This window comes from Nipponia nippon, unplaced genomic scaffold (genome assembly GCF_047370975.1).
Source record: "Nipponia nippon isolate SJK-2023a ecotype South Korea unplaced genomic scaffold, ASM4737097v1 scaffold_9, whole genome shotgun sequence".
Classification (NCBI taxonomy): domain Eukaryota; kingdom Metazoa; phylum Chordata; class Aves; order Pelecaniformes; family Threskiornithidae; genus Nipponia; species Nipponia nippon.
Genome location: NW_028262413.1, coordinates 28404793 through 28431266, shown reverse-complemented (window position 1 = coordinate 28431266; position 26474 = coordinate 28404793). Strand labels below are relative to the sequence as shown.

At 38.1% G+C, this 26474-nt stretch overlaps 1 protein-coding gene across 9 annotated transcripts in view; it reads right to left on the bottom strand.

The window, feature by feature from the left end:
• Positions 1–26474, bottom strand: part of PEAK1 (pseudopodium enriched atypical kinase 1) — a 123632-nt gene that overhangs the window by 67448 nt on the left and 29710 nt on the right. For 7 of the 9 annotated variants that reach the window (XM_087743813.1, XM_087743812.1, XM_087743811.1 and 4 more), the window contains one exon: positions 3115–3285. The exons of 1 other annotated variant lie outside the window; for it this stretch is intronic. The gene's annotated coding sequence lies outside the window, so the exon portion shown is untranslated. Of the gene's footprint in view, positions 1–3114; positions 3286–20025; positions 20048–26474 lie in introns of those variants that run through there. One more of the 9 variants, XM_087743814.1, reaches the window with a different exon arrangement.

Genomic DNA, 26474 nt, shown 5'->3' with positions numbered 1-26474 from the left:
CTTAAAAATACATTTAAGTCAATAGCCCCTCCCTGTCTTCTGCAGGTACCTAGCTTTATCTACAGCATACATCAATCACAGCAGACTGCTTCAGTGCCAGTATTTTATGTTCCTTCCTTGCTCTACGTGCCAAGCCAAAGAGGAGAAACAAAGGCTGTTGTTGCTCCTGGTAAAAAAATGGGTTCTGCAGGAATTAGTGAGCAGTTTGCTTTCATACACAGAGGCCTGCATTCTATACAACGAGTTAACCTATGAAACATGTTCGTAGTGTAATGTCTTTTCAGTGGAAAGTGTCCCTACAGAAATGTGTGTGGGTACTGCATGTGGGAGAGGTGGTTGATAACAGTTTCAGAAAAATTCTCTCCGATGGTAAATTACTGCGTGGCTGGAGAACTAGGCAAGCTGTTGAACAGAGATGTGTTCAGCTGCCTACAGCCTTCCATTGTTAGCGAGAAGGTGGTGACTTCCTCGTCATGGAATCTTTCCCCTTATTTTGCTCTTCCTTCCTGATGATAAATGCACTTTTTATTATTCTAACCAATTCAACACAACTTTTAGAAATGTTACCACTCATTTAGATTTCACTCAGTGAGTCAAGCGGAAAAAATGTGTTCTCAAGCTGGGAGAAAACCCTCCCATTTGAAATCCCTGAGCCAAGAGCACCTCCCATGCAACATCCTCCAGCTGTTCCCAGAGACAGAAAGAATCTGTTCACGTGGCATCCTCAATCAGTTCCCACCTAAGCCACTCCAGAGCATCTCCAGCACTTCCTCAAACTACACAAACCTCTTGATGTTCGGCCTATTAAGATCTTCCTGTGTCAGCAGAGAAATCTATGGCATAGCATTGTTATTCCTGTTCCAGGGCCACTGACTGTCACTTTTATCAGCTAAATAATAGCAATTTGAATACAGCAACAATTACGGGAACCTATTTTCTCAGCTGAAGCCATTATCTCTGGTAGATTTACAGTTAGTTCTGTTTTGACAAAGGCTGGATGCATAAAGAAAAAGTTGCTCTGCTAGGCAGCAATGTACAAGGTAATAAACAAAACATCACCTTCCCGTTTTCTAAGAATTTTTCTTCTGAAATGATAATGGTTGTAAACTATTTGTATCTTCTCCTAACCTGCTAAATAAAGACATGCCAAGGCGGTACATTTTCCTTAGTAAGAATGAGTAAGAGCTTGCGATTAGTATTGCTTTTTAATTTGTGCTGCTAATAGTCCTGGGCTCTAAATGGCCTCATAGAAATCTGAAAGCACACTAAAGTGCCCAAGCTCCACAGCTTTTGGAAAATAAAGACATGAGAACTGGAACTGTCTTGTTCTCTTGTTCTCATTAGACACGTCAATGAATTAGAGATCTGTAAGTATACGTGCACACATTCAAAGAGAAAGGAGCACAGAGGTAAGGAGAACAGAGGAAAAAAAACCATTAAAAAACACAGTAAATTTGAAAACTTGAAAGAACAAGAAAAACATTTTTTCTTGCAAGTCCTTTTTGAGCTTCATTTGTCACCACTGCAGATGAATGGAATCTGCAAGCCCTCCCTTCTTGCCAATACTGTAAGGAGAGATAAAGACAATATACAAGCAACTCTGGCCACAAACCAGACAGCTGGTAAAGACGGAAAACCAGCTAGAGAAAAACCCCACCAGCCTACTGACCAACTGACACATCAGCCAAGCTGTGAGCTTTTGGTTGGGAGGCTCCTGAGGGCTGGCCTGACTGTGCTCTCACAAGAGACATAAGGAGCCTTAATGTGGATTTCAGATAGGAACAGTTATGTTAATGCCAAACATTTTCTAAAATCCTGCCTTTAACCCTCACAGAAATTAGGACAGAATTATTCTTGGGCAGTAACAGTTCTCCCAGTAAAGTTTTAACACACCTTACGATACCTGGGTGCAATAAATACCTTACCTGGACTGGTAAACAAGAACAGCTATGCTTGTAAGGTTCAGAAATGCAGTACTAATTTTTCTACCAAAAGTCACATAAAAATACTGTCAGACCTGTTCCCTTCTCCCTCTCAAGAAGGAACCATTATAAATGCCTGAAAACGTGAATTCTTAACATTTTTGAAATTGTAGCAAACAAAACCACAACACACGCAGACTTCCTTTTTTTTTATTCATGTCAAAGGGAAGACACATGGAGATATGTCAGTTTTGATATATGCAGTTACATTACTGTTTTCCATCAGTGTAACCAAACTAAGGAAAATTCTATTGTACACAGGTTCAGCAAGGCTTTGAGAAATGCCTGAGGACCTTCTACTCTCTTCTCTCAGAAGACATTGAATCATCATCTTGGACTACTAAAGGTGTGGTAATTCTGCCCCCGCCCCCCCCGTTCTGGATTTAGTGATTGATTGGTTACACTTTGCCCACTTTTACAAAGGGACGGAGCCTACAATTGGATAGCTAGGAGACGCTACAGTCTTTCTACTCCCACTTTAAGATGTAGCACATTTTTGTATTCCTGACTAGTATATTGACCTGGTGAAGACATAGTACATGTCTCAAGTATAAGATAAAAGTATTTTAGATGTTTCATACCCGATTATGAATGGATGAAGGTCAGAGAACAGGATAAGCAAGTAAGAACAGCAAAGAAAAGAAGAAAATGGAAAAATAAAAGAGATTTTCAAGGAAATGTCGATTGTTAGCAGAAATAAGCAACCTTTGTAGTGTACTACATGTGTCTTTTCGTATGTTTCAGAAGTCACGCAAATTACTTACCATATAACTAAAACCAGTTACAGACACGGTTCTACAACTTGTTCCCAATTGCAGTTTTGCTAAGCATTTGGTAGAAAAACAGTCACTAACACAGTAATAGCAAAATCTGATCGTTTTTCAACAATGAAGAGATGGGATGAACCCTCAGGAAGAAATTTCAACTACCAAGTAAACCATCAGATACTAAAATTCCAACTTCTTGCTAATAAATGAAACTCACAAAATTACAGATTCATCCAACGTTTGGCTCTTGTAAGATTACTCTATTTAAACTATGGTAATAGTAAAACAATGTCTTCTATAATCCATACAAATCATCTTATGATGTTGTATTAGGGAAATAAAAAGATGACAGAAAAATTAGTTACCACTTAAGTTTGAGGCATGTCATCCATTCTAACGCCAACGGTTGGCTTTGCAAAACCTTCTCCAGCTACTGGCAATAAATCCCGCTGAAAATTGCAGAACTTCCTACTTCTCCAGCCAAATTTGCTTCACCCCCTTCTCTTCATGACTACTGGTCAGGACAACAACATTTTCTGTGAAAGAAAGACAACGATGTTATTTCAAACAAATTTCAAATGTGATTTATTCTTAATTTTCCTTCTTTAGTGATCTCTTCATCTCTTTAAATGTTATAAGAGCCACATAAAAAGACACCTGAATTCTTTTCAGAATTCTGGCTGCATAGCTGGCACACAAGACACTTTTCCTCCTCCTTCGCATTCAAATTTCTTTTCTGAACCTCAGAAGCATACTGCTGCAGTCTCCTTTTATCTGCTATATACCCACACTACTAGCTTTGCAATAAAAGCATGGGTTGGAGCGCAAACACTGAAGAACAGCCTGTAGAAGCTAGCTTGAGGAGTTTTCCTAGTAAAAGAAACAGGCAATCATAGAAATTGTCTTATTTTTAACTACAATTTACAAACAAAATATAAGGAATGAGCTAGGGAAAAAAATGAAGTAAACTAGCTACATATAATATATCTTTTAACAGAATGAAAGTACACAGGTTTATGTCACTTGTGTTTGCATATAAGCAGTTCATGGTCATGGTGGTTAGACCTTCATTCCAGTAAGTTACTCAAATAAATAACCTTCACCTTAATCCAGCATTATTGAACAGACACACTTACAGGCATGCTCATCTCCCGATAGAGCAGAGAAGTATTTGTTGATTTTCTGACAGTGTCCAGGCTGTGCCTTGAACATTGCCAGAAGTCTTTTAAGCTATCAAGAAGACAGTACTGTCTAGTTCTTTCTGGGTTTTGTGGGTTGTTTTTTTTTCCTCCTTCCCCCCCCCCCAGTATTCTGCTACTGGGACTTCCACTATGAAGACACTTGTGGATGACAAAGTTGGTGGAAAGAAAGTAAACACAAATGCCCAAAGAAATTATTTGTATTATGAAAGCCACAGATAACATGGAACAAATCACTTTATAACTATGAAAAGAAATTAGTCTGGTGAGCATACACAGACTGTACAATAGCAAGACAGCGCTGAAGAGCATGACAAGCAAAACCATCAACTGCTGAGCAGCATAAGCAAAATGCCTTGAGAACAGTTATCACAACAAAGCTATTTTTTAGGACATTTGAAAAGAAGAACCTGAAATAGCTTTGCAGATGAGCAGCAACAGGTGAGATGAGTAAGAGCCATCATAACAGAAAACATGCATTATGTGCTTAAAAACATAATTAATGAGAAGGGTGAATACCCTGCTAATGAAGACAGATAAAGGAATAGCCACTAATGTAGTCTTAAACTTCTCTAAAGTAGTCTTAAACTTCTGCATATCTCTACAGGAAACACCAAGATGGGAAAACACTGCCATAGCCATATCTGTGTCTAACTTAAAATAGATACAATAACAGTAGAAACGGTACTTAATGTATGACAATACCAAGATTCACCAAGGGCTAGCAGATAACGTACATAACATCCTCTCAGTTCCCAGGACTGTTATCCCAGGAACTTATCTAAACTAAACCAAAACCTAACAAAATCTTAACAAAACTAAATGCGGTTATATTTCTAACTGTGCTACTTCTTTAAATGTAGATAAGCTGCAATACCATGATAAAATAGCAACATTTACACCCATTTTCTAATTTCAGTTGCATGTAGGCATTTTTACTTCTGTCCTAAAATTCTGCAGACTATGCACAGCAGCAGTGAAGGGGTTTGCTTTGCCATTTGCCTTTCCTTGCAGAATTGCACTCCAACAGCTCTGGCACAGCTGGAGATGGCAGAGATTCACTACCACAGCTTTCTATAAATCGGGTGTTCCTGTGGCTCATGAGGAACATTTAGGTGTCTTTTAAAGCTGCCATTACATTGTATTTTATAGGTGCCACAGAAAACATTTTATCTCCAACGGAATCATATTGCATATTAAAAGGTAGCTAAATCAACAAGTGGTATGGAGATCATACATAAAAAGTTGTTATTTTACTCCCAAACAGCACACTGACTTAAAAAAAGCAATTTACTACTCAAAAAGAAAAAGGATCAAACCCTGGCACAAACCCTGACCACTCTATATTCACTTATGTTTCAGTGCTCAGTACTATAGATTAATTTACAACATTTTAATTAACTGATAAAGATGACAGGAAATCCTTCCTTGTAGCTGCTGCTCTATATTTATTAGACAATTAACATGGATGCAGTAAACAAAGATGTAGATAAATCCTGCTCCTTTTTTTTTTTCCTTGGCTGTCCACAGAGGCAGCAGGCAGTAGAAACTCAGTATGAAAAGAGCTGCCATGTGACTCAGTCCCATACAAGCTGTCCTCACAAAACAAAGAGCAAGGAATGCTAAACAAATGAATCACAAGCCATTTCTGCAAAACATCCCCTACTTTCTAGCAACTGCCAGTGCTGGGAGCTATCTGTCCTGTCAATCTGAGTGACAGCCCGTGAATAAAAGGGCACCTAATTACAAGATTAGTAAAGTCTACATTTCAAAAACCACCATACAAGTTATGATTGCTGACCGTGTAAAACGAGGCAAAAACTGAAGCAAATCCACAAGGAAACAAAGCCATGATTTGGGAAATATTTTTGCTATTAATGTTGATGACAAGTGAACTCTTCACGAGCTGTGAATGACTGGTGATACTTTAGCATTCTGTATGCTGCCTGATTTTTATCCTAAGAACTACTCTTTCCTTTCAGATGGCTATCAGATTTGCCAAGCTAGCAGGATTTTGGCAACATTTATGCTGTTTAATGTATCAGCATGTTGATATCTTGGAAACAAAACCCTGTAAAAGTACATAATTATACATGTGCATGTTAGGTTATCCTTTTTGCATGATACATTAAAGAGAGGGGAAACAGATTATTTCCAAACTGACTGTATCAGCAAAGCATAACACAATATCCCAGGGTCAATATCAACAACCAAAGCATTTCATGAAACCATGGGATTTCATTCAGTGAAATTTCACAGGCCTCCCGCACACAACGGATGCGTGACAGCTTTGCCAAAGAGGCTGCAAGGATCACCTGGCACAAAGAACACCGATCTGAAGACAAGAATTCCTAGAGCTCCCTCTGAAGTGTGAGGGAGTGTTAGTTATTACCACACACGTGGACAGGCTGCTCGGGTGATGGCATTACCTAACCATCGATCAGGTAATAAAGAGGGATGAATTCTGTTTTTGGAAAGTAATAACTTTGTCACTTCAAAATTGTCTCGCTGGGTGAAGAAATGCTGTAGACAGACTACATCCACTCTTAAAGAAGACAGAGAAAGGGAATGACTCAGCACAGGGAACATGCCTTCCTTTCCAGATATACTTATGTTTTTAATATAAATTCATAGATGTACAGAAGAGATTCAGAAAAAGGGAGTTTAGAAGAAGTCAGAACTTTTTTTTTTTTTACTTTTTAAAATATTAAATATAGCATGAATATACTGTTTAAAATAGAACTGATTCATGGAGAGAAAGGAAGTACTTAATGACTTGCTCATGCTTAAGGACTCTTAAAAACAAGTACCTGTTACTCAGGCATTTGAAGGATTTGCTACTTCTGAACTGATTTGAAAAGCTTTTGACACGACAAGATGAAGACACATCCCAAAGGGCTACTGTGTAGGTTGAAAGTCTGTGTGCTCTCAGAACACTATTCCTTTCATTGAAGGAAGGAAAGATTAGCAAGAGAAGAGGAAAAAAAAAAAAGGCATTAATTGCTTTGGTTCTGGAAATGAGGTGAAAATAAGTTTCTTTGCCCAGAATAACCACCAGCTATCTTTCTTGTAGTCTGATCATCCAGGCACAGGTTAAAACTGAGCTCTGAATATACATCTGCCTACAGTTCTGTGACCACATCCAGCTGACCCTAAACGGAACAGAAAACACTACATCTTACGGCTGTGGTAGCCACCCTAAAAGGTTGGAAACGATTCACTATAATCAAACTGACTTTCTAGAACACAAACCTGCCAATTGTACCTGGAAGTGACACCACCTTGGGTATATGCATTGGGAACGTATTTTCTTTCACCAAATAAAACACCTTGCCATGAGCTACCAAGATGAAAAACCAAGATCATGATATTAAACGTGGCACATCTGAATTGAAATGGTTAAAACCAAAAACCAACCACCCTCATCCTCCCACCAAAAAAACCCCAAACAGTCACGTCAAGAAGAACTAGTGATTGAATTCTAAGACCAACAGGGACTATCCAGACCCTCAGCTGCATCATTCCTACTGCAATTTTGATTCATTAATTTTTGGCCTAATATTACAGACCTAATAAGAGGAGAAAGTTAGCAGAAAGAAGACAGAAGGTACTACTCGTCGTCTATCCTTACGTGTGAATCATGTAGTACAAACTTCTTATAAAGAAACACATGGTTTATTAAAGCTTGGAAGAGAGTTCTGAGCTTAAGACAAAAGGAAATTAATAAATTCACAAGAGCTGTACAGTCCTGTGAGGGAGGCTATGAGATAGAAGACAGGAACAGGAGCAGCACCTGTCAATACAGCAACAGAAGTCTACTGCATCATTTTTACCGTTCTTCGCTGTAACAAGAAAAATTTCCTATCTCAACAGTAACTGAAAATCTAGGCTTCTACTGGTTATTTCTCATTCACAAAAATCTTATATCTGAATGTGGCTTTCTAGAGGAGGACTCTTGGCACAGCAATACAAGCCTCAGGTAGCAATATGGACACAGGGATACAGGAAGAAGGAAAAATCAGCAGTACTATAGCAACAGGAGAAATTGAAAGCCACAATAAAAACCCCACCCAACCCCAAACCCTCAAATAGCTGTTTATGCAACTTTCTTTCATAAACTAAACCCAAAACTTGCACTGGGATTACAATTTGAATTTCAATCCACTCCCCCACCCACCACCACACTCCGTTGCTGTTTGCCGAGTTTTATTAGAACCATCTGTGAGATCCTTCCCTTCCAGTTTCTTATCTCTGTTAATCTGGCAGCTGCACTTTATCATCTATTTAAAAATCTTTCTTTCAAAGTTGTTGAGACAGAAGGTCTTTGACAGGCTAAAAATTATCTCTAAAATCAACAAAGAACCCACATCATATGCTGTGCTTTACAGATTAAAGGGGAAGAATGGAAGTTGGAGAGTATATGTATCTTTTTAATGGGAAGATAAATGAAGGTTTTAGGGATCAAGAAAATTTTTACCAATGCAATTTATCTGACAAAAGCCACAATTTACTGAGGTACTACAAGTTGCCACTGCAGAATAGTTTCAAGATCATCATTACCATAGACTGACAGGAGCAAAAGAAATGCAGAGAAGTATTTCCTTACAGCATCTCATTGGCAAAAGATAAGCAAGAGGAGTGCTAAGAGGAGGAGGAATGTTGATGAAGCATAGTAGCAAAGTTTGAATGACTTTCTTGATACATGATACAAGTATTACAAGTTTTTGAGGACAAGAGCCATGGACTTTAGACTTTCTTTTTATTAAAAAGTACCTCAGAATCTAATTGTCACTGCGATATCATGTACTCACCTTGCCATAAATCCTGAACACTATGTTTGTATACACACATCTACACACATGAAATTGTGTCTCTCTACTACACCTTTTAAAAGTGGGTTAACATAGCAGTATTGTTTGTACACATACCAGTCATCCCAGTCAAGATCCATTCATCAGTTAAAAAAGAAAAAAGTACAACATGCTTTGCAATCCTCTCTTTAGCTTTATTAGCCTGTGCATGCTGCTGCTTCTTGAGCTTAAATCTTTCTATATAACCATCCTAAAACACATTTGCTCACTTACATGTACAGCTATACATATTACCACCATGTACTTCATCATGACGAGATAACTTCTGCCTGTAGCATATGGCAGGGCACATCATCACTGACGAAAAATGGCAAAAATCCTTGTGGCTTTAATTTGTTCTGGTATTTTTCTCCTCCAAAGTGTTTCTGCAGAAGCACTTGCCTACTTGTACAAAGAATGGTGCAGCCTTAACTTTTGGGGGATTAACAGAGAAAGACTTTTCTTCCAGGTTTCTCCAAATCATCTCATAAGACTTTTTTTAAATAAAGAAAATGCACCTTAAGTATGAACACAAAATACTCATGTTTTTAATATTTGAGGAACACTACTTCTACTTTTTTATTTATAATATTATGAACATTTTCTTTCTTTTCCCCCTGTGAATAAATACTTTGCTCTTCCCATGTTGTTGCTATTTAAAAGGTAACAAATACAGACAACATTAAACTGCTGTCAAATAATGTTTGTATGTGTGAAATTTGAAGAATCTGAGAAATTAACTGGACTTTTTAAAATTTCCCCAGAGTTACGTCAATACTGGAAATAACTTTCTCCACATATGCAAAAAAAACTGAATTGCATTTAACTCTATAAACCATGAGACATGCGCCTTGTCGTCATCTCTCATGACCTTTCTGAGCCTATTTTATACAACTTAAAGCCCATGTCTTCCCTGACCAAATTCTTAATTCCTTGTTCAAACAAATAAGATAGTTTCTCAAGTACTCAAACTTTGAGAAGACTTCTCCAGCTTCACACACTGGGATTTGCCATTTTCTTCCCACCCTTTCCTTTCAATCATAAGATAACTTTTTTGGTTTTAAATTGTCATGAACAAATCGGCTTATCTTCTCCCTTGAACTTTACCATAAAATAGTAGACAAATTAAAGATATTTTACTTGCACAGGTTCTACAAAAAAGATGCAAATGTAATAATTTGCGTTGACAGATCATGCAAGGCAGACTTCAAAGGTGGTTTTCAGAAGCAAATAAAAATTTAAAAATAAACTAGACCTGAAAAGATTTAGAATAAAAGAAAATCCATGTATATTTTCAAATAATAGTATAAAAAAGTGTCCTGGAACCTCTCAGGAGAATTAATGAAATAACCAGAGTGTGTGCATATGTGATCAACTAGGAAGAGATATTTTTATTAAAATACTTAACAGTACTTTTGTTAGCATGTACTTCACTGGTTTATTAGCAATTCTGGTAAAAAGATGATCTCTTGTCAAAGTAAGAACTTTGGACAAAACCAAAGTTTGAGAGAACAAACTTAAAATTTCTCCCCCCCCCCCCCCCCCCATCTTTTGTATTTGAAAAGATATCATTTGGATGAAAAAAATCTCTTACAAACCCTCTATTTCAGGTCACCTTTGATCTTTAAAGAATATATACATTTATATTAGCTAGAAACAACAACATGAAAAGCAATTTAAACCCCCCCACACCTCCATGTATACCCCTTTAAAGGTATCATGAATATATTTAGCCAAAATTGCCAACAAAAGAATGCTTGGGACCATAAAAATAAAATTACATCCTGTTGCAAGTACCATTTTTCTTGCTCTTGAATACATAATGTTGATTCCCTGGTTTCAGTTCAACAAAGAAAGATGTGAAATGGCACTGTATTTCCTGGTACAACTCCAGGGCTGCATCTCAAACAAGCCTACCATGAACGCGCTGCCTCAGCCTGTGGCTGTCAGCTTCAAATACCCTCCCCACAGGACCAAACACTCACGGATGCACAACAAATGTTATCAGAAAAATCTTACTGAATTGTGATATGAAGAGAAACTGGCAGATTGAATGCATGCATGGCATTCTCCTTATGAAATCTGTTCATATAAAATGTTGCAGAATGAATTGCCTGAGAGAAGAGGAAGAAAGTCTGTTTTAAGCCTGCTGAATAGGTTAATACCACATACAAAAGCACATAGCCCCCGACATCAGTGTACTTGAAAGAACTTTTGTACAGCTGCAATTTGAGTACAAAAATAAACACAATATGAGTCATAGCACCTCCTCCTTGAGCTTATCACTTTCAAAAGGACATCAGGTTAATGCAGCACTCTGCAATCCATTTAACTTGTAGGGATTGACTGTCACTTATGCTGTACATATACATACTGTTGATTCATTATGCGGTTTGTTCTTTGCTTTCGCTAAGGTAGAGAATCCATCTCCATTGATCCTGTGTGTCCCTTGAACCAAAACGCAGACAAGTGAATACGTCACCAGCATTTAGGGTGTGAAGTAATGTGGCAGGAAGTTGGTATGTATTTTGACCGACCCTTAGCACAGACTTTATCAGACCGTTCACTAGTTAATTATAAAATCCCTGTAAAAATTGTGGTGGATGGCAATCAAAAAAATCAATAACAATTCATATGATGGGAAAAACTGAAAAGCAAAAAAAAAAAAATTTGAGATTGATATTGGATTGCAAATAGTAGATGATTTGTTGTTAAAGAAGAAAGTTAAAAAAAAAAAGATAAATTCAGAATTATATATTTTTAGGAATGACCTTGATGCCTCTGTTAGAATGGAATCTCGATTTTTCAATCCTGCCATTTCCCTGGTTTGTCAAACACGCAGTTTCCTGATTCACTTACACTGAAACCACCCTTCTCCATGTGGATTGCCACAGAGGTATTTAGCCCAGAAAACTGACTCAGCTTTAACACAAAACATCACTTGAGCCCAGAAAGCCAGCATGCCCCGGGAGAGAGGGCTCATGGCTGCAAGTGGAGTGCGAACAGCATCCCAGACAAAGCTGGAAAATTCCAGAGGTGTGTCGCGCTGAGCTCTTCCCACAGCTCTGGCCAGACAAAGAAAACCTAATTCAGGAGGAAGCTACGGAGAAATGCGTTAGCTGAATTTTTCTAATCACTAAAGTCAGAAATGCGATCTTTACTTAAATGTTAAGCCACGTATGTGGGCCGTTAGTCAAAATTCCTTTTCAATAGTTTTACCAGCTTTGACAATTAATAACATTATTATTTTAAGTTTGGTCTGGACAAGAATTCACACTGATCTTTAGGAAAATTATTTTCAAAAGACTATGCTAAAATATCTTCCGTGTATTGCTATCATTTGTCAAAGTTTTACTTAAAAAGCAGGTATTAAGATAAATCAAACCGATCAAAAATGGAGTACTTCCAAGAACATAAATGATGGTTAAATTAAGTTTGTGACAAGAGCCAATCCACACATTTTGACTTCTCAGCGAAGTACCATTTGACATTGCAATGAGAAAGGCACTAACACAGTATGTAAATCTAAAGGAAGAAACTACAGCGGAAAGCAAATTGAATTGGTCGGAATAGCCAGAAGACAAAGAAATTCAACAAATAGTCCTGGCATTGAATTAGTGAGATAATGTCAGAAAATGAACATCAGCTCAGTTAAAATTACTGAAACTGTAGGGTCAGTCAACAGTATAAGCAGAGCTCGAAGACAGGTCAAAATTTACAGTGCTCTGAATATAAAATCTAATTGAACACCGACAAATTTAACAAAACTAGTGGTATTTGCTGAAAAGCCACCTTAAGGCAAAACAGCCCTTGGAGTGAGAGTAACACCCCGCAAAGGTCTGAGGGCATTAGAAAGCAGCTTTCTGATTTCTCGCTCTTCTATTTCTCTCCCCTCAAGCATTTTAAGGCACTTTTTCTTGTTCTGACTGCAGTTTAAATATAGTGATGGAAATAAACTAGAGTTGTAATAGGGAACTGCAAGTAGCACTTAGTATTTCTGAAATATTAAGATACATACTGGGCATTTAAAATGACACAAAATTCAGTGAGTGTTCAATGGTTCAAGTTTTTTCCCCAAAGTTATCGGAAATTCTTTTGCAAGTAAGCTGCACTGTCCTGTTCTTTCTTCAGCGTGCGCAACAGAGTTGCACTGTTTAAAACCAACTATTTAACCACTTTGCCACAGCATGTGAATTGAACACACCAGGGAAATTTTGGATCATAATCCAAAGCATCTCCATCTTTCAAACCGCTGAAGAAAAGGAAAATAATTTCTTTAAATTCTTACTAGAGACAGGTTGGGCATTAAGTGGTTTTGGCAGCTACACAGATGGAGCTGTATAAAACAGCTGCAAGCTGGAAACAATTGGTACTATGCAACACGGAAACAGGCAAGGACAGCGGACAATACGCAGCAAGTATTACGCTAGTTCTGGCTTGTCATTAGACTAACAGTACAGTTTAGCTGCAGCCTCACTTCATGCTTCTAAATAGGACAGAGCATTTTCTCAAAAAAAAAAAAAGTATTAAAAGGATGATACTGAAGTTTAGTATCAAGCTTAATGTAAGAGTTACACAGCCGTGTTGATACAGGAACTCGTATGAACAGTGAGAACCTGAGAAGCCTTAATTCTAAACTCTCTTGCCAGAGAAAAATGTTGATTTGAAACCTTCAGTTAAAGAAAAACAAGGTAAAGTTAAAATCCGGTAAAGTACTATCAAAACAGTAATGAGAAAGAAGTCACTTGATAACACGCATAGCTGAGAACCCACACCCGAGAAGCAGTTCACTGGGAATACCCAGAAAGGAGGAAATAGGTAACAGCAATCAGGGGGAAATCCTGGATCAAGCATAAGAACTGCTGCTGGACAGGAGCAATTTGACAGGTTGGTGCAGACCACAGGGCCACAGTGACACGGCTCAATTAGCTAAAGAATTGTCCAGGGTGAAATGACCTCAGTGAATGTTATGCTTCAATAAAACAGTTACCAAAGCTATAGAGAAATCTGTTACATGCTCCTCTAGAAAATGATTTTATTATACATTAGTTCAGAATAAAACTCCAAATTGGAAAAGTTAAAGTAAAAAGTTACTTTTTCAAACGTTTTAATCCTAAATGCAAATTCAGGGACAGAGGAGTCTACTGTCATGGAAAAGTAAGAGTCCTCCATCTGTGCAGGATAAATTATTAACTCACAGTAAGTATGAACTGGCCATAATAGACTTTATCTAAGAAGGTATGATGCAATTCAGCTGATGACATTTGAAACATCAGAGGTAACAAACTGCAGATTAAGCAAAGTTGCCAAATAGCAAAGATGTTGAAAAGAAGATCAGAAGGATCACAAATACTCCAAGAAAAGCCTCAGAGGGGACAAAAATGGTTTGTAAGATGCCAGCAGCCTAGCAGATCAGACCAGAAGTCCATTAGTCTGCTTCTGGCAGCAGTCCAGAGCATAAAGGCATAAACAGCAACACTTTCTCCAAACCCTATCCCGATCTCCAGCAATTTGCAGCTTAGAGACTTCCTGAGAAAGAAATGGCATCTTTGTACTTGATAGTCTTGCATGGAATTTTCCTTTATAAATTTATCCAATCACCTTTTGAACCCATATACCATTTTGTATCCACAACATCCTGTGGAAGGACATTCCACAGCTTAACAGCTTTGTCTGAAGTACCTTTGTGCATTTGTTTTGAGCTGCCATGTTCTTGTTGGAAAAAAAACCCAAATCAACAAACCAACAAACAAGCAGATTAAGAAACTTGTTCCTTTGTTATCACCCCTATTTAGTTTTTCCTATGCCATTATGATTTGTGATTTCTTTTACAGGCTTCCCTCAACCTATCTTCCAGTTTGAAGTGTCCTGATGTATGTAATCATTCTGAGTGGATGCTGCTCCATACGTCCAACTCTCTGCCCTGCATTCCTCTTTTGCATTCTTTTCAAGTTAGACCGCAGGTCATATTCGGATGCTTTTGAGAAGAGGGTGAAAGAACTTCAGAGTAGTGAGAACACAGAGGCATGTTTAAAGGCACAGAAAATTTTTCGGGGGAAAAAACACATAGAAAATAAATGAAGGTTCGCTGTACATATTTCCAAGCAACAGAACTGTGCAAGTTTTATTAAAAGAAGATTTAAAATCTTTAAGATCTGTAAATCAAATTCTTTCTCTGTGCCTTCATGCTTTACAGAGCTGAAATAATTTGTGTGCTCTGTTTCCCCCTCAAATGAGCACTCCATTTTGTAACTTTCTACCCCATCTATAAAGAGAAAACCATGCTAGAGGCGGTACACTAATGAGACTTGGTATTCTAGTTGTATTTATATTTAGCAAGGAAACCAAAGAAATAATGACAGTGAAACAGATTGCAAATAGATGGACAGTGAGCGGTGGTAAAGGAGGATGAAGAATGATTACTAGTCATCTTATAATTTTAAAGTTGTAAGTGTAATACCTGGAACTTACTTTTATTTTCCAGTGTCAAAAGCCAACTGGGATCTTTATTATTCACCTCCAAAAGTACAAACTATTCACAAAACATTTGCGAATGCATTTTGATCTAGTACACTGGTCAGTCTCCGAAAAAAGGCTCCCCTCAGGTCACCATTGCCTGCGCTGAAACACTATGGAACAACCTGTTACAGGTAAAGTTGCTTTTCTCAGCTTATACTACCTGATTGCATGCTAGTGGTACAGTACAAAACAGCTTGTTGCAACTGTTCTTTACTAAAAGAGTATTTAATGACTTCCAGCTGAGGTCAGATAAGGTCACTACAAGTACAGTCCCCCTGGGGTAAACATCTTGTATTAAGAAAATGCTTCAAAATATACCCATGGCAGGCTCTGCACACACACATTTAGAGTTTTCGTCTCTTTTGTAAGCTTCTACAGAAGGTCAAGTGTGAGTGCAAGAGGCTTGGTAGTTCTAGAGATTAATATTGCTCATTTACTGCTACAAAATATAGTCTATTAACATTTTTTACAAACTGCCCACTTCTAACCTCCAGTATCTCAAATACCAAAGAGTATTATAAAAAAAGAAAAAAGAAAAATCCCACAGGAGACACACATGCAATGTATTCCACACAGAAATTTTAGGGTATATTTCTTCAGATCGAAAATGTGCTCATAAATGCTGTAAGTTGCATTAAAAATGTTGGTTTCCATTACTTAATAAGAACTACCTGCAGGTGTCATTCACGAGAATATTTTAATTTTTGTAGTCTACCCAAGCAATCTCAATTTTTTGTTGTTGTTAAGTTGCATAAGTATATTTCAGATTTTCCCAAAAGATAGAGAAGAGGGAAAAAAGATTTCCCAGTGCTACCATATCACAACTGAGCTGTCCTGCTCAGAAATCCACTTTCTAATTGAATTTTGGTGGCTGTAAAATTTTTGCCATCTTCATAAAATCCCTCTAATTTGGCAGAGTTATGAGGGTTTGGAAAAAAAAATATCTATTTTTGAATTTTCAGTAGACTATATGAAGTGTTGATAAAATCCAATATTTACTAAATACATTTCAGGACTCTGGGAACTAGGGAAAAAAAGCAGGACACGATTGGAGGAAACACTAGGTTTTCCACATCTGACTGTACTTGAAAATACGCACATAAATGGGAGAAAACCCACGGATATTTGCACACTACGTAACACTTCTGGTATTTTAAAACTTTTCAAGCATATGACTTCATAAACGTAATGCTGCTATGAACAGCGAGAGTACATTAGCAGTCAGTGGAAATAAAATGAGTGTATTATGCTGGCGCTCTGCAATGTTTGCAGTGGGGAATTCTTCACATCTCTCTGCTACTCACTCTGCATAAATGTATCAAAGTCTGAGCTGCTGCTCTGCCACAATTTTCCCCACTGTAATCTGCCGCCTATTATTCTCTCAAACCCCATCTGCAGGTCATTTTTCTATCAAATGAGCTGGTTAAAACTCCTTCTCCTTTTTTCTTTTAAACCTAGGGGAATTTCAAGTAGTCCAGCACTAACCGACAGGAATTTATTTTAACCATTTATTTAAAATACCGACGGTTTTGTACGGCTGCAGCTTAACAGCTCTGATTGGTTTCATACAGTCTCTCTTCACTTTACCTTTTTCAGATACGTGCATTAGCTTGCTGGGTTCTGAGAAGTGTGGCTGAAAGAGTAATTTCCATTATTTTCTTTTAGGCTCAGACCTGTTTCCACACAGAATTTTGAGCATTACACAAAATTTATATAGACAGGAAAGCGCATACCATTCTGAAAATAGGTACTTAACAAGTAAAAATATTTGGAGATGTATACTAAGGTAACCATAAATCCTCTTTCCCTTTGCAATGTGAGAAATCCGGAGGTGATTTTCCTTATGTAAGGGAAGTAAATGGATTATTCCTCAATCTTTGAGGAAGACAGTACTTAAGAGTTAAAGATCTGTTTATGCATATTGAACTGAAGTTCTTTTTCCTCTACAAGATATTGCTCTGAATAAAAGCATCATACTTGTCAGCATTTTCCTCCATGCCAGAGGGCTGAGAAGGAACTTGACCTGGATAGGATTGTTTCCTAAACTTTGTTTTTGAAATGATCTAACAGGCCACTTGGTTTCACGTAGACTGACTAGTTTCACAGGCTGCTGCATGTACTCAAACCTTGCATTTAAAAATAAGCTGTTTAATATATTTTTTTGCTGACTACAGTTTGAGAACCTCTTTTGTAGGAAGCCAACAGAATAAAAAACAATGGAAAATTGTTGGCTGTAACAGGGCATGCAAGTAATAAAGTTTAATACATCGTACATCTATGTGTTATAGAAGAAAGGCAGAAGACAGAAGCCATGACAGCTGATGCTACCACAACGTGCTCCCCAGAAAAATACAACCTTAGGAGCGCAGTTACAAAGCTACCTAATCAAAAGTGTCAGGTGTCTGACACTTCTCAGAACCCAGCAAGCTAATGCACGTATCTGAAAAAGGTAAAGTGAAGAGAGACTGTATTCATTGCTCATCACAAACACTTATTTGTGAGTTTCAGAAGTTACACTTAAACCAAAGGTTCATGCTTCACAATAAAAATCAATTGCAGAAAGTATCAAGAACATGCATTAGGGTCCTTCCCCCTTTTAGCAAAAAGTCCTTAAGCTATTGTTTTGTAAGCTAAAGGGAAAGTATTTTTCCTTCTTTGAATTATGAACTATGCACTAGCTTACAGTTGTGTTGCAGCTTGGCTATGCACTGTGTACTTAGGCAAAAACTGACAGGGAAAAACAAGGTGGAGGAAGACACAAATTGGAATTATATTCTGATCATTTAAAATCAAAGCAGGAGCTCTTGGGCTAAGACCTGGGCACTAATAACCTGGCTGCAAGCAAGGAGTGGCAGATGCATGGAGACCACTCCCGCAGTACAGAATAGTAAAAGATAGCAAACAATGGAGAAAACTGTGTCATGAATATTCTCTCATTTATTTTATATAGATTTTAAACCTGAACCGGTTTCTTGGTCTGGTTTACCACACGGTAATCTGCTGTGCAGCAGTCCGGTCGCAGGTCATTAAAGCCAGCAGTGCCCTGGAAGCGCAGTGTGCCAAAGAGCCCCCGCCACCCGGACAGCGGGGGCATGCTACCTAACCTCCCCCCTTCCAGAGGGCAGACCTGGGACTCGGAAGCTGTCTTGCTCTCCCTTCACAGCAAATGACAGTACCTATGAGGAGACTTCTTCCTCTCATGCTAAAGCAGACTACCAAACAGTCAACTGAGTTCTCCGACATGCAGAATGAAGGTAAAAGAAACATTCTGTGATAACCACTTCTTCCTCTATCCTGTTATTCAACAAATTGAGCATCCTTGTTTTGGGTTTCACTGGTTATCTGGACTTCAACGAGTTTGCCAACATAACAGTATACATCTTGGCTTGCTTTCTCACTTCAGAAAAGTTGACTGCAACCTTAATTAGGTTCCTCCTGAGTGTAATATACTCTCTAACAACTTCTTCCTAATTTTTACCGTTAATTACTGTATAAAATCACTTAGTTCCAGTAACTTTAGGACTGCTAACAGAGTCTGAGCTTTGTTTCAGTGTTATAGGTGACAGCACAGAAGACAGTCTTTGCAACAAAAGGCCTATAGTTAGATACCTTACACATACACAGCATTAATGGTATAAGCAATGCTCCTTATCTGCGTTACCTGTATCATTACGAGTGAAGTTATACAACGCTGCTGTTACAGATGAAAGACTGAGGATTCACTCCATTCCCTGCCTTTGCTGTCAGCCATGCAGTTCTGCTTCCTCTTCTGTGCCCATCAACTCACTAACACAGCAGAAAACTATCTACTTTTGCCAGGTTCATGTTCTGCCGAGCGAGTGAGTTAAACCAGCTGACAAAGATCTGAGGTGGTAGCAGCAGCATGGGTGGGGAGGAAGGGGAAGGGCAGAGTGCTCAGGAGCTTCCTTAGCAGCAGCAAGCTGCTAGACTGGATGATGTCCTTGCAGATAACTTCGTTTTGAGAATACCTGCTGAGTTGCTACGTCTATCTTAACTCTATTATCTGCAAGCCATAGAGTAATGCAAGCATACAAACAACTGTGTAGTTACAGGTTTGTCTTTAGCATTAAAGAAAAATGAAAAATAAGTGGAAAAACTGATAGTGAATACTTGATCCATAAGGAATCCTTCTCCTCCTCATTTACCCTGATAGACCCAAAGCTGAGTCAATGGACCAATGTGCTCATAAATACAAACACTGAAAACCTGCTAGTGTGGTTCAGCTGGCTGACCCCAGTGTACATGGGCTGCACAAATTTCAGCCAGTGACAGACACACCTGTATTTCAAGTATCAACTTCTACAGTGCTCCTGAAAGAGGCTGCAAACTGGAAACCTACTGGCTTACAGAAATTGCATCGGAAAATTTACTTGTTGCAGTAAACTTCAGCAATCAAGTAGTTTGCCTAAGCCTCATCATCATCACTTGTATGGGTATGCTTTATTTACTCAAGATTTAATTTAACTTAGTAAGGAACTGACCTGGGCTAAATCAACACAAGGATTTGAAACAAACACAAGAATATGCACTAGTAAGTGGCAAGAATTTTTAATTAAATCTGCTCATGGCTTCACCCCCCCTTCCCCCCGAATTTAGATATCACTTATTTTTAGGCAAAACCTTAATTTTTAGGCTGTGGCTCCATTATCATATTTTCAGCAGAAGAACAAACTTAAACAACTCCTACCTTTTCTCCCGCAGCTGTCTGTTCCTATTCCAGCCTAACCACGCAAGACAACATTGCTCTATGCCGGCAGTTGGTCTTTTTTGGCAGGGTTTTCCTCCTCCAGTTGAATCACTTCCCTGCTTCGGTTCACCAGGCGGCTGCACAAACACATGTGCTGGCACAACACAGGAGGCAGCGCAAAAGTGGAAACGAATGACCAGGAAAGGATGGGGAGTGAGGCTTTACCGGGCTGCAGTGCCACCATAGGTGTAATCCTAGCTTTAATTTGCTTTCTGTTCTCCACAAAAGATAAGCTAAAGAAACATTAAGAGATGGGAAAGAGCAACATAAAACTAAAAACAAGAGAGGGATATGGCAACGATGAGTAGGGAGCAGATTCGGAGTAAAAGTATTTAAATAGTTAAATATTGAGATGATAGCTTTTAAGCACTCCACAAGTCACAAAAATTCTAAGTTCCAGAGAAAAATTAAACACTTTTCACTTTGCCAATGCAGATATACTATTTGATATCAAAGTCTTCAGAACGGTGCCACGTAAAGTTGCCCAAACTAATGATTTACTACTCAATGCAGAGAAACATTTCTAGATTTCGTTAAATTCCAAGTTTGGCTACACTATCCTCTCAAATGTACAAAGAGAAAAATCTCTTTTGTGAATAATGCCATTATTCAGAAAATTCATGAAAATAAACATCAATTTGGTTAAACACCAGTGTTTAAGAAAACGCCTTAATTTAGAATAAAAAGTGGTTTTGGAAGAGGACGGGGATGGGTGTGGAATTCAGTATTTCGTTTCTGAAGACTAAATGCTTTGGCGTTTGCAAGTACGTTCTCAAGGATGCCAAACTGCCTGCTTGATGAGTTACAGAAGAGCTAAGCAACATCCTGGCAGTTAGAGCAAGCAACGAACTTGTCATCTGATGCTGTTACACACCAGTGCGCATCAAGTCCCATGAATGGAAGGTTTTTCCAAGTTTCCAACGACTGCTGCAGTCCACCAGGCAGGACGATGGGGACAGCTAGCTGCCTGGAAGCCAAGCTGTAAGAAAACCCTTTCCAATCCTCAAAAGCCAGTTCAGAAGGTCAAGTCGGCTCGGAACACTTCCGTAGATCCCCGCTTCTGAGAAAGTCTACATGGCCAACTGCCACAGAGCTTTTTGCATGGCAATAGGTAACAGAGATGAGTTACTGGAGGCTTAGGAAATGATCTGGCAATAAATCTAGGCAGAAATCCTTTACAGTCTCACCTGAAGTTCAACATTAAAATTACTCCAGTGAGACATTTTGACATCATAAATCTTGTAGAAGCTTTGCAGAAGACTTCCGACTTCTGAGCTTCTTAATGATAAATATGGCTGACAAAGAAAAACAGAGAAAGACCAACCAAAATGCCCCACCTCTATTAGATACTTACTGCCACGTTGCTGCCTCTATGCAGTATTTGTTTTTCGATGATTCTGTCACTAAATGTCAAAGTGGTCAAGAAAAGAAATTGCAAAAATAAAGATTTAACTCCATTTTACAGTAAGTATTATTGTGCTATGGTAACTAAGAAAGCTCATGTTTCAAACTGAAACAAAAAGGTCGGGATATACTTTAACAGTCAGCTAAAAAGCAGTTTGTTTCTCCAGATTCTGATTTTATTCTAACTCTAATTCTAGCTGTGTCAGAGTTTTGACTGATTCTGCATACCACTTTTTTTTTTTTTAATTATTACACACTCAGTTAAACCATCTGCAATTTCAGTGACCTCTGAACAGACCATTTACAATCCTCACTGTTTTAACCTGGCAGTTCCCTCTAGCCAGCGCAGGTGGACTGCAAGTCCTGTACCCCAGCCAATATTCTATTACAATTACTCCACTTTTTATTTGGCATTTAATACAAATGCCTTGATACTTTGTATCCTCCTCCCTTTCCTTTATCAGTCATTACACTGTGAATTTCCAAAGTAATATACACTTTTTTGTGTTTTGTGATGTGCCTAGCATGTCACAGATGTTATGAGAAGTAAACAACATATAAAACCAATAAACACTTAAACATCAGCATTTAATTTAGCATATCATCTAAGCTATATTATTCAAAAAAGTGGTCATAAACTACAGAGTTTTATACTAACATGAAGTTTTGATGACTAAACTGGTTCTTTTATTCCAACAACTGAAGGTACAATGCACACAGTAGCTGATTACATGCTGGAAACTACAGTTAATTCTGTTAACTAATCCATAGGATTTCAGCAGTTCTAAGCATATGGTGGTGGAAGGTCCCATGCTTATGACTCATGCTACAATTTTTCTCTCTCCTATTGTTTTGCAAATTCTCTGCTTAATCTAAAATCCATTTCAACTAGAAGCTTCCGGGCTCAGTGGAAACTTGAAGATAATATATTCCAAATGAGTGATGTTTCAAAAGTGTGTGTATCTACAACACCTTAAATCAATCTAAATCTGGGCTGGTATGGCCCTACCCTTGTCACTACTTCTGAGCTTCTGCCTCTTCCTCTGTACGTATACGGATGCTCGCACGATCCCACGGTGAGCCAGTTCAGGGAGCTGACCGAGCTGGAAACGGTGCAAGTGCCACCATCAGGAGCCAGAGCGAATGGGCATGTGGCAGTTCGGTGGGAGGGATACAGGACGTGTCACACAACAAGATTGTGGCAATTCGGATTTAGATAGCCTTAAGTGGAGATACACCACCAGGAGTCATTAATCATCCTGAACGAGCCATGTCAAAGGAAATTGGCGTTCTGAGGTTTGAGTTTCATGTTAAGGTATTGATTTATTTTCATAAAACATTTTAAATCTGTACATTAACAGAAAAGTTATCCTACATATACTAGTAATGTATTCTCTTAATGGGATATGTAATAATGAAATTTTGTCTCAATAGATCTTTAAGAGCAGATTCAAACTTCAAGGATTATGAGTTCAGTCAGAATAATGCCTGCTTTCCCTGCCTTATGGCTGGTAATAACACTCAAACTGTTTTTGATACTATCTAGGATACTACAGTGGCCATGCTGAAATCTAGGACTCTCCTTCATTGCTTTAGCTTTGCTTAACAACCCGTTTTTGTGTGGTAAAACAGTGATAGAAATTACAATATATTGATGAAGATACGCTAAATAAAATTATATTGCTTTTACTGGAATACACTTAAGATTATATCAGAGTTACAATAAAAATCTCATGGTTCTGTAAGAACAGTAAGAGGGGTGCAAGACAAGATTCAATCTACTTCCCAGTGATAACTTTTCATGCTGGGTACCCCACAGCATGAGTCCGTCAAGCACACACATCTTCAGAAATAAATGCACAACATAGCAAATCGTTTAACATCACCTTTCAATGCAAAGTTTTTCTATCGGCCTACCACCCTTTTTCGGACAGGGAAATTCCCAGCAAGTCATCAATAATAAATACATTCAGCTATCAGTTCACCTACTAATGAGTAGCTTTTAGCATACAGCGCCTCTTCAGAGAAATCAGGTCTGGAAGATGAGAGCATAGTCCTTAATAATTTACAAGACTCATTAATCTTAACCCAAAAGACAAACAAACAGAATTTGATATCTACTCAGATTTCCAGACCAAATCAAGATACAGCATTTCAGAAGCCATTAGGATCTATCAGTCAATAAATATTCTTGAAATGTTCTTCTGTGGAATAACCTGTTAGCAGAAGACTTATCCATCTTAAAAAGCCCATATTATTAGAGACAAAACATCAGGAACCTTAAGAAACTTGCACTGTTGAAAATTAAATCGGAAGGTTTGAAAATTATTCAATACAGCAGATGCTAAAGATCTTTAAAATTTGCTATTTTAAGTGACAATATGTAGGTCTAGTCTGGTTGTGCATAGTATAGAATACCAGTACTCTACACACATTAAGTATGCCCAGAGACAGAATTCACATTCAACATCAGATACTGACTTTGACAGTACAATATAGAGAATCAGGAGACGGGGGGAAAAGATAGCCTATAGACTCATCCTGGGACTAAACACTCAAGTTCTGCTTGACCAGATTCCCACCAGGTATTAGTTACAAAGGGCAACACAGTGATTGGTAAGAGTATCTGGAAAAGATGAACTATTATGCAATAGCTAGGTCTACTTGTTATGGCCAGAACTGCAGTGTATGTCTAAAAAAAACCAATAAAAATAACCCTAATACAAGTTGCTCAGCTTTCTTGGTGTCTCCTGCTACGAACATACACCTTACTTCCATAAAACTGCTTTTCGCTCTGCACACTCACTAGTAATGAGGCCTACAGAGAAAAGTTCTCTCGTTAGATCTCTACTTGTATCTGATCCCATACTTGTTTACCATATTCTTTCTTCTGTTTTGAAGTCCTCCTAAATGAGATAATCTAAATGCTAGAGTAGCTGGCTAGAACACCCGGTCATACTCTGTGGGAAAGGAGGGGGGTGGAGGTCCTGTGTTCTTCCACTGGCTTTGTTAAGCAGGTGTAGGAACAGGAGCTAGGGAGCTTTAGGTGCCCCACCTTGTTTCTCACTCCATTTAGATTAATTATATGCTCCAAATTCTGTGGGTCTTGGACGAGGATTTTTCCCAGGTGTTGTATATGAACTATTGTACCTTCCCTTCCTTATCTACATAACTAAAAAAGTCTCCCTTCCACCTACAAAATCAATGGGCAGAATTACTATATGATATAGGATAAAAATGCTTAAAAACCAGATGTGCCTTACAGCCCATGCCTGTTGTATTCCTACAAAAAGCAGGACATAGAACACCATTTTACTGTAGATCATTCTGGAATGGCAGTAATTACATAACATGCAATTTCCTTAATTGCAATTTCCTTTTTATAAAATACCCCTTTACTCACATCAGTTTATATTACAAGCAGTGAACCACAGCACTACACTGCCTTTTCAAAGTTAAATGTATATGACACTTGTTCTTCCTTAAAGTTCTCTTTTACCACACTAATGTTTACCTTCCACTTCAGGCTTTTAAACAGCATGTCATAACACAAGGAGTGTTCAACTGATCAGGCTATTTGATAACATTTTGGGGCTACAAGGAGAGAAAAAAGTCACTTAAAATTTTAAAGCAGAAGAAACAGGAACTAAAACAAGGAAGGGATTACTAGAAATTCTTTAAAACAGTTGGTATGATACAGATTATAAAAAAGTAATGGTTATCTTCCTGTAAGCAGACAGTTTTTACTGAGGTTTTGCATTGCATATTCTTTTGAAACAGGACACAGATTAATCAATAGGTAGTGCCTTTTCAAATTTTCTTTTGCAACTAGAGTATATCCACTTAAACATAATTAAACTCAGACCGACTAATTCCAGGCAGTTAAGAAAAACAGCTTAGAAGAAAGGTGATCTGATGGGGCAAAAATTATTTTTTTTAGTGCATGATCTGGGACATGTTGAAGATTAAATATTAGCAGCATGTGTTCATGGAAGGAAAATAAAAAGACGTCCTGTCAAGAAATACGGTTTTTCTTTCTAGCTTTATGAGGTTATATCGAGTTCATTATGCACAGAAACTTAAATGCTTCGAAATAAAAATTTGTATATATTAATTTGTCAGTCCGGCACAACTGAATGTCTCAGCCTATAAATATCACCCCGACTCACACAATTCTGGCTAATTAAACATTATTCCTATTTTTAAAAAGTTACTAACCTCCATTCCTCATTGTCTTTAAACTAGCAGCTACACTTAAATTTGTTCATCCAAAATGTCACTTAAGTGTCCCCTGCCCCCGTATAGCTCTGGATGATTTGCAGTGTGTCAGAGGCTCGTGGTAACTGGAAGCCAGTCTCCTAACAGTACTCCCTACTGCCTAGCTGGGATAGCCACCCTGTTACTCCTTGTGTATAGATGAACATACAAAATTACGGTGTACAGTGAATGAAGTATAAATACTGTAAGAAAAGCAAGTATTGCCAGATAAACAAACCTTGGTTTTGTGAACACTAAGAAATCTTTAAGGTTACTTTTAATCAAAAGCAGTACACTGAAAACAGTAACTAACGGAATTTATCTGGACACGTATTCAGCTCACACCATATTTCAGTTTCAACATACAAATCTTTTTTCCACAGAAAAGTGCTTTTCTAATATCCAGAAGTAAAAGAATTTTTGAAAGACCATTCTGTCTCCAAAGAGACCATTAGGATCAGTTTTCCATTCTAAACAGAAATTCCTATCTTCTCAAACAGCTCCAGCTCCTCCAAAATAACCAAACTATCCTGAGCTTTCTAGCATACTTACCTGCCAAAAGAAACACACACTTCTAAAGGAGGAACAGTAGAAAAATGAAAAGGACTATTTAATGGCAATGAAGTTTGAATGAGCGAAAAATATTGTTGCTTTTCTTGGAATGACAATTATCAAAGGTTTAGCCTAGAAATGCTCTTTTTCAATTAGGCTACTAAGATGACCTGCCT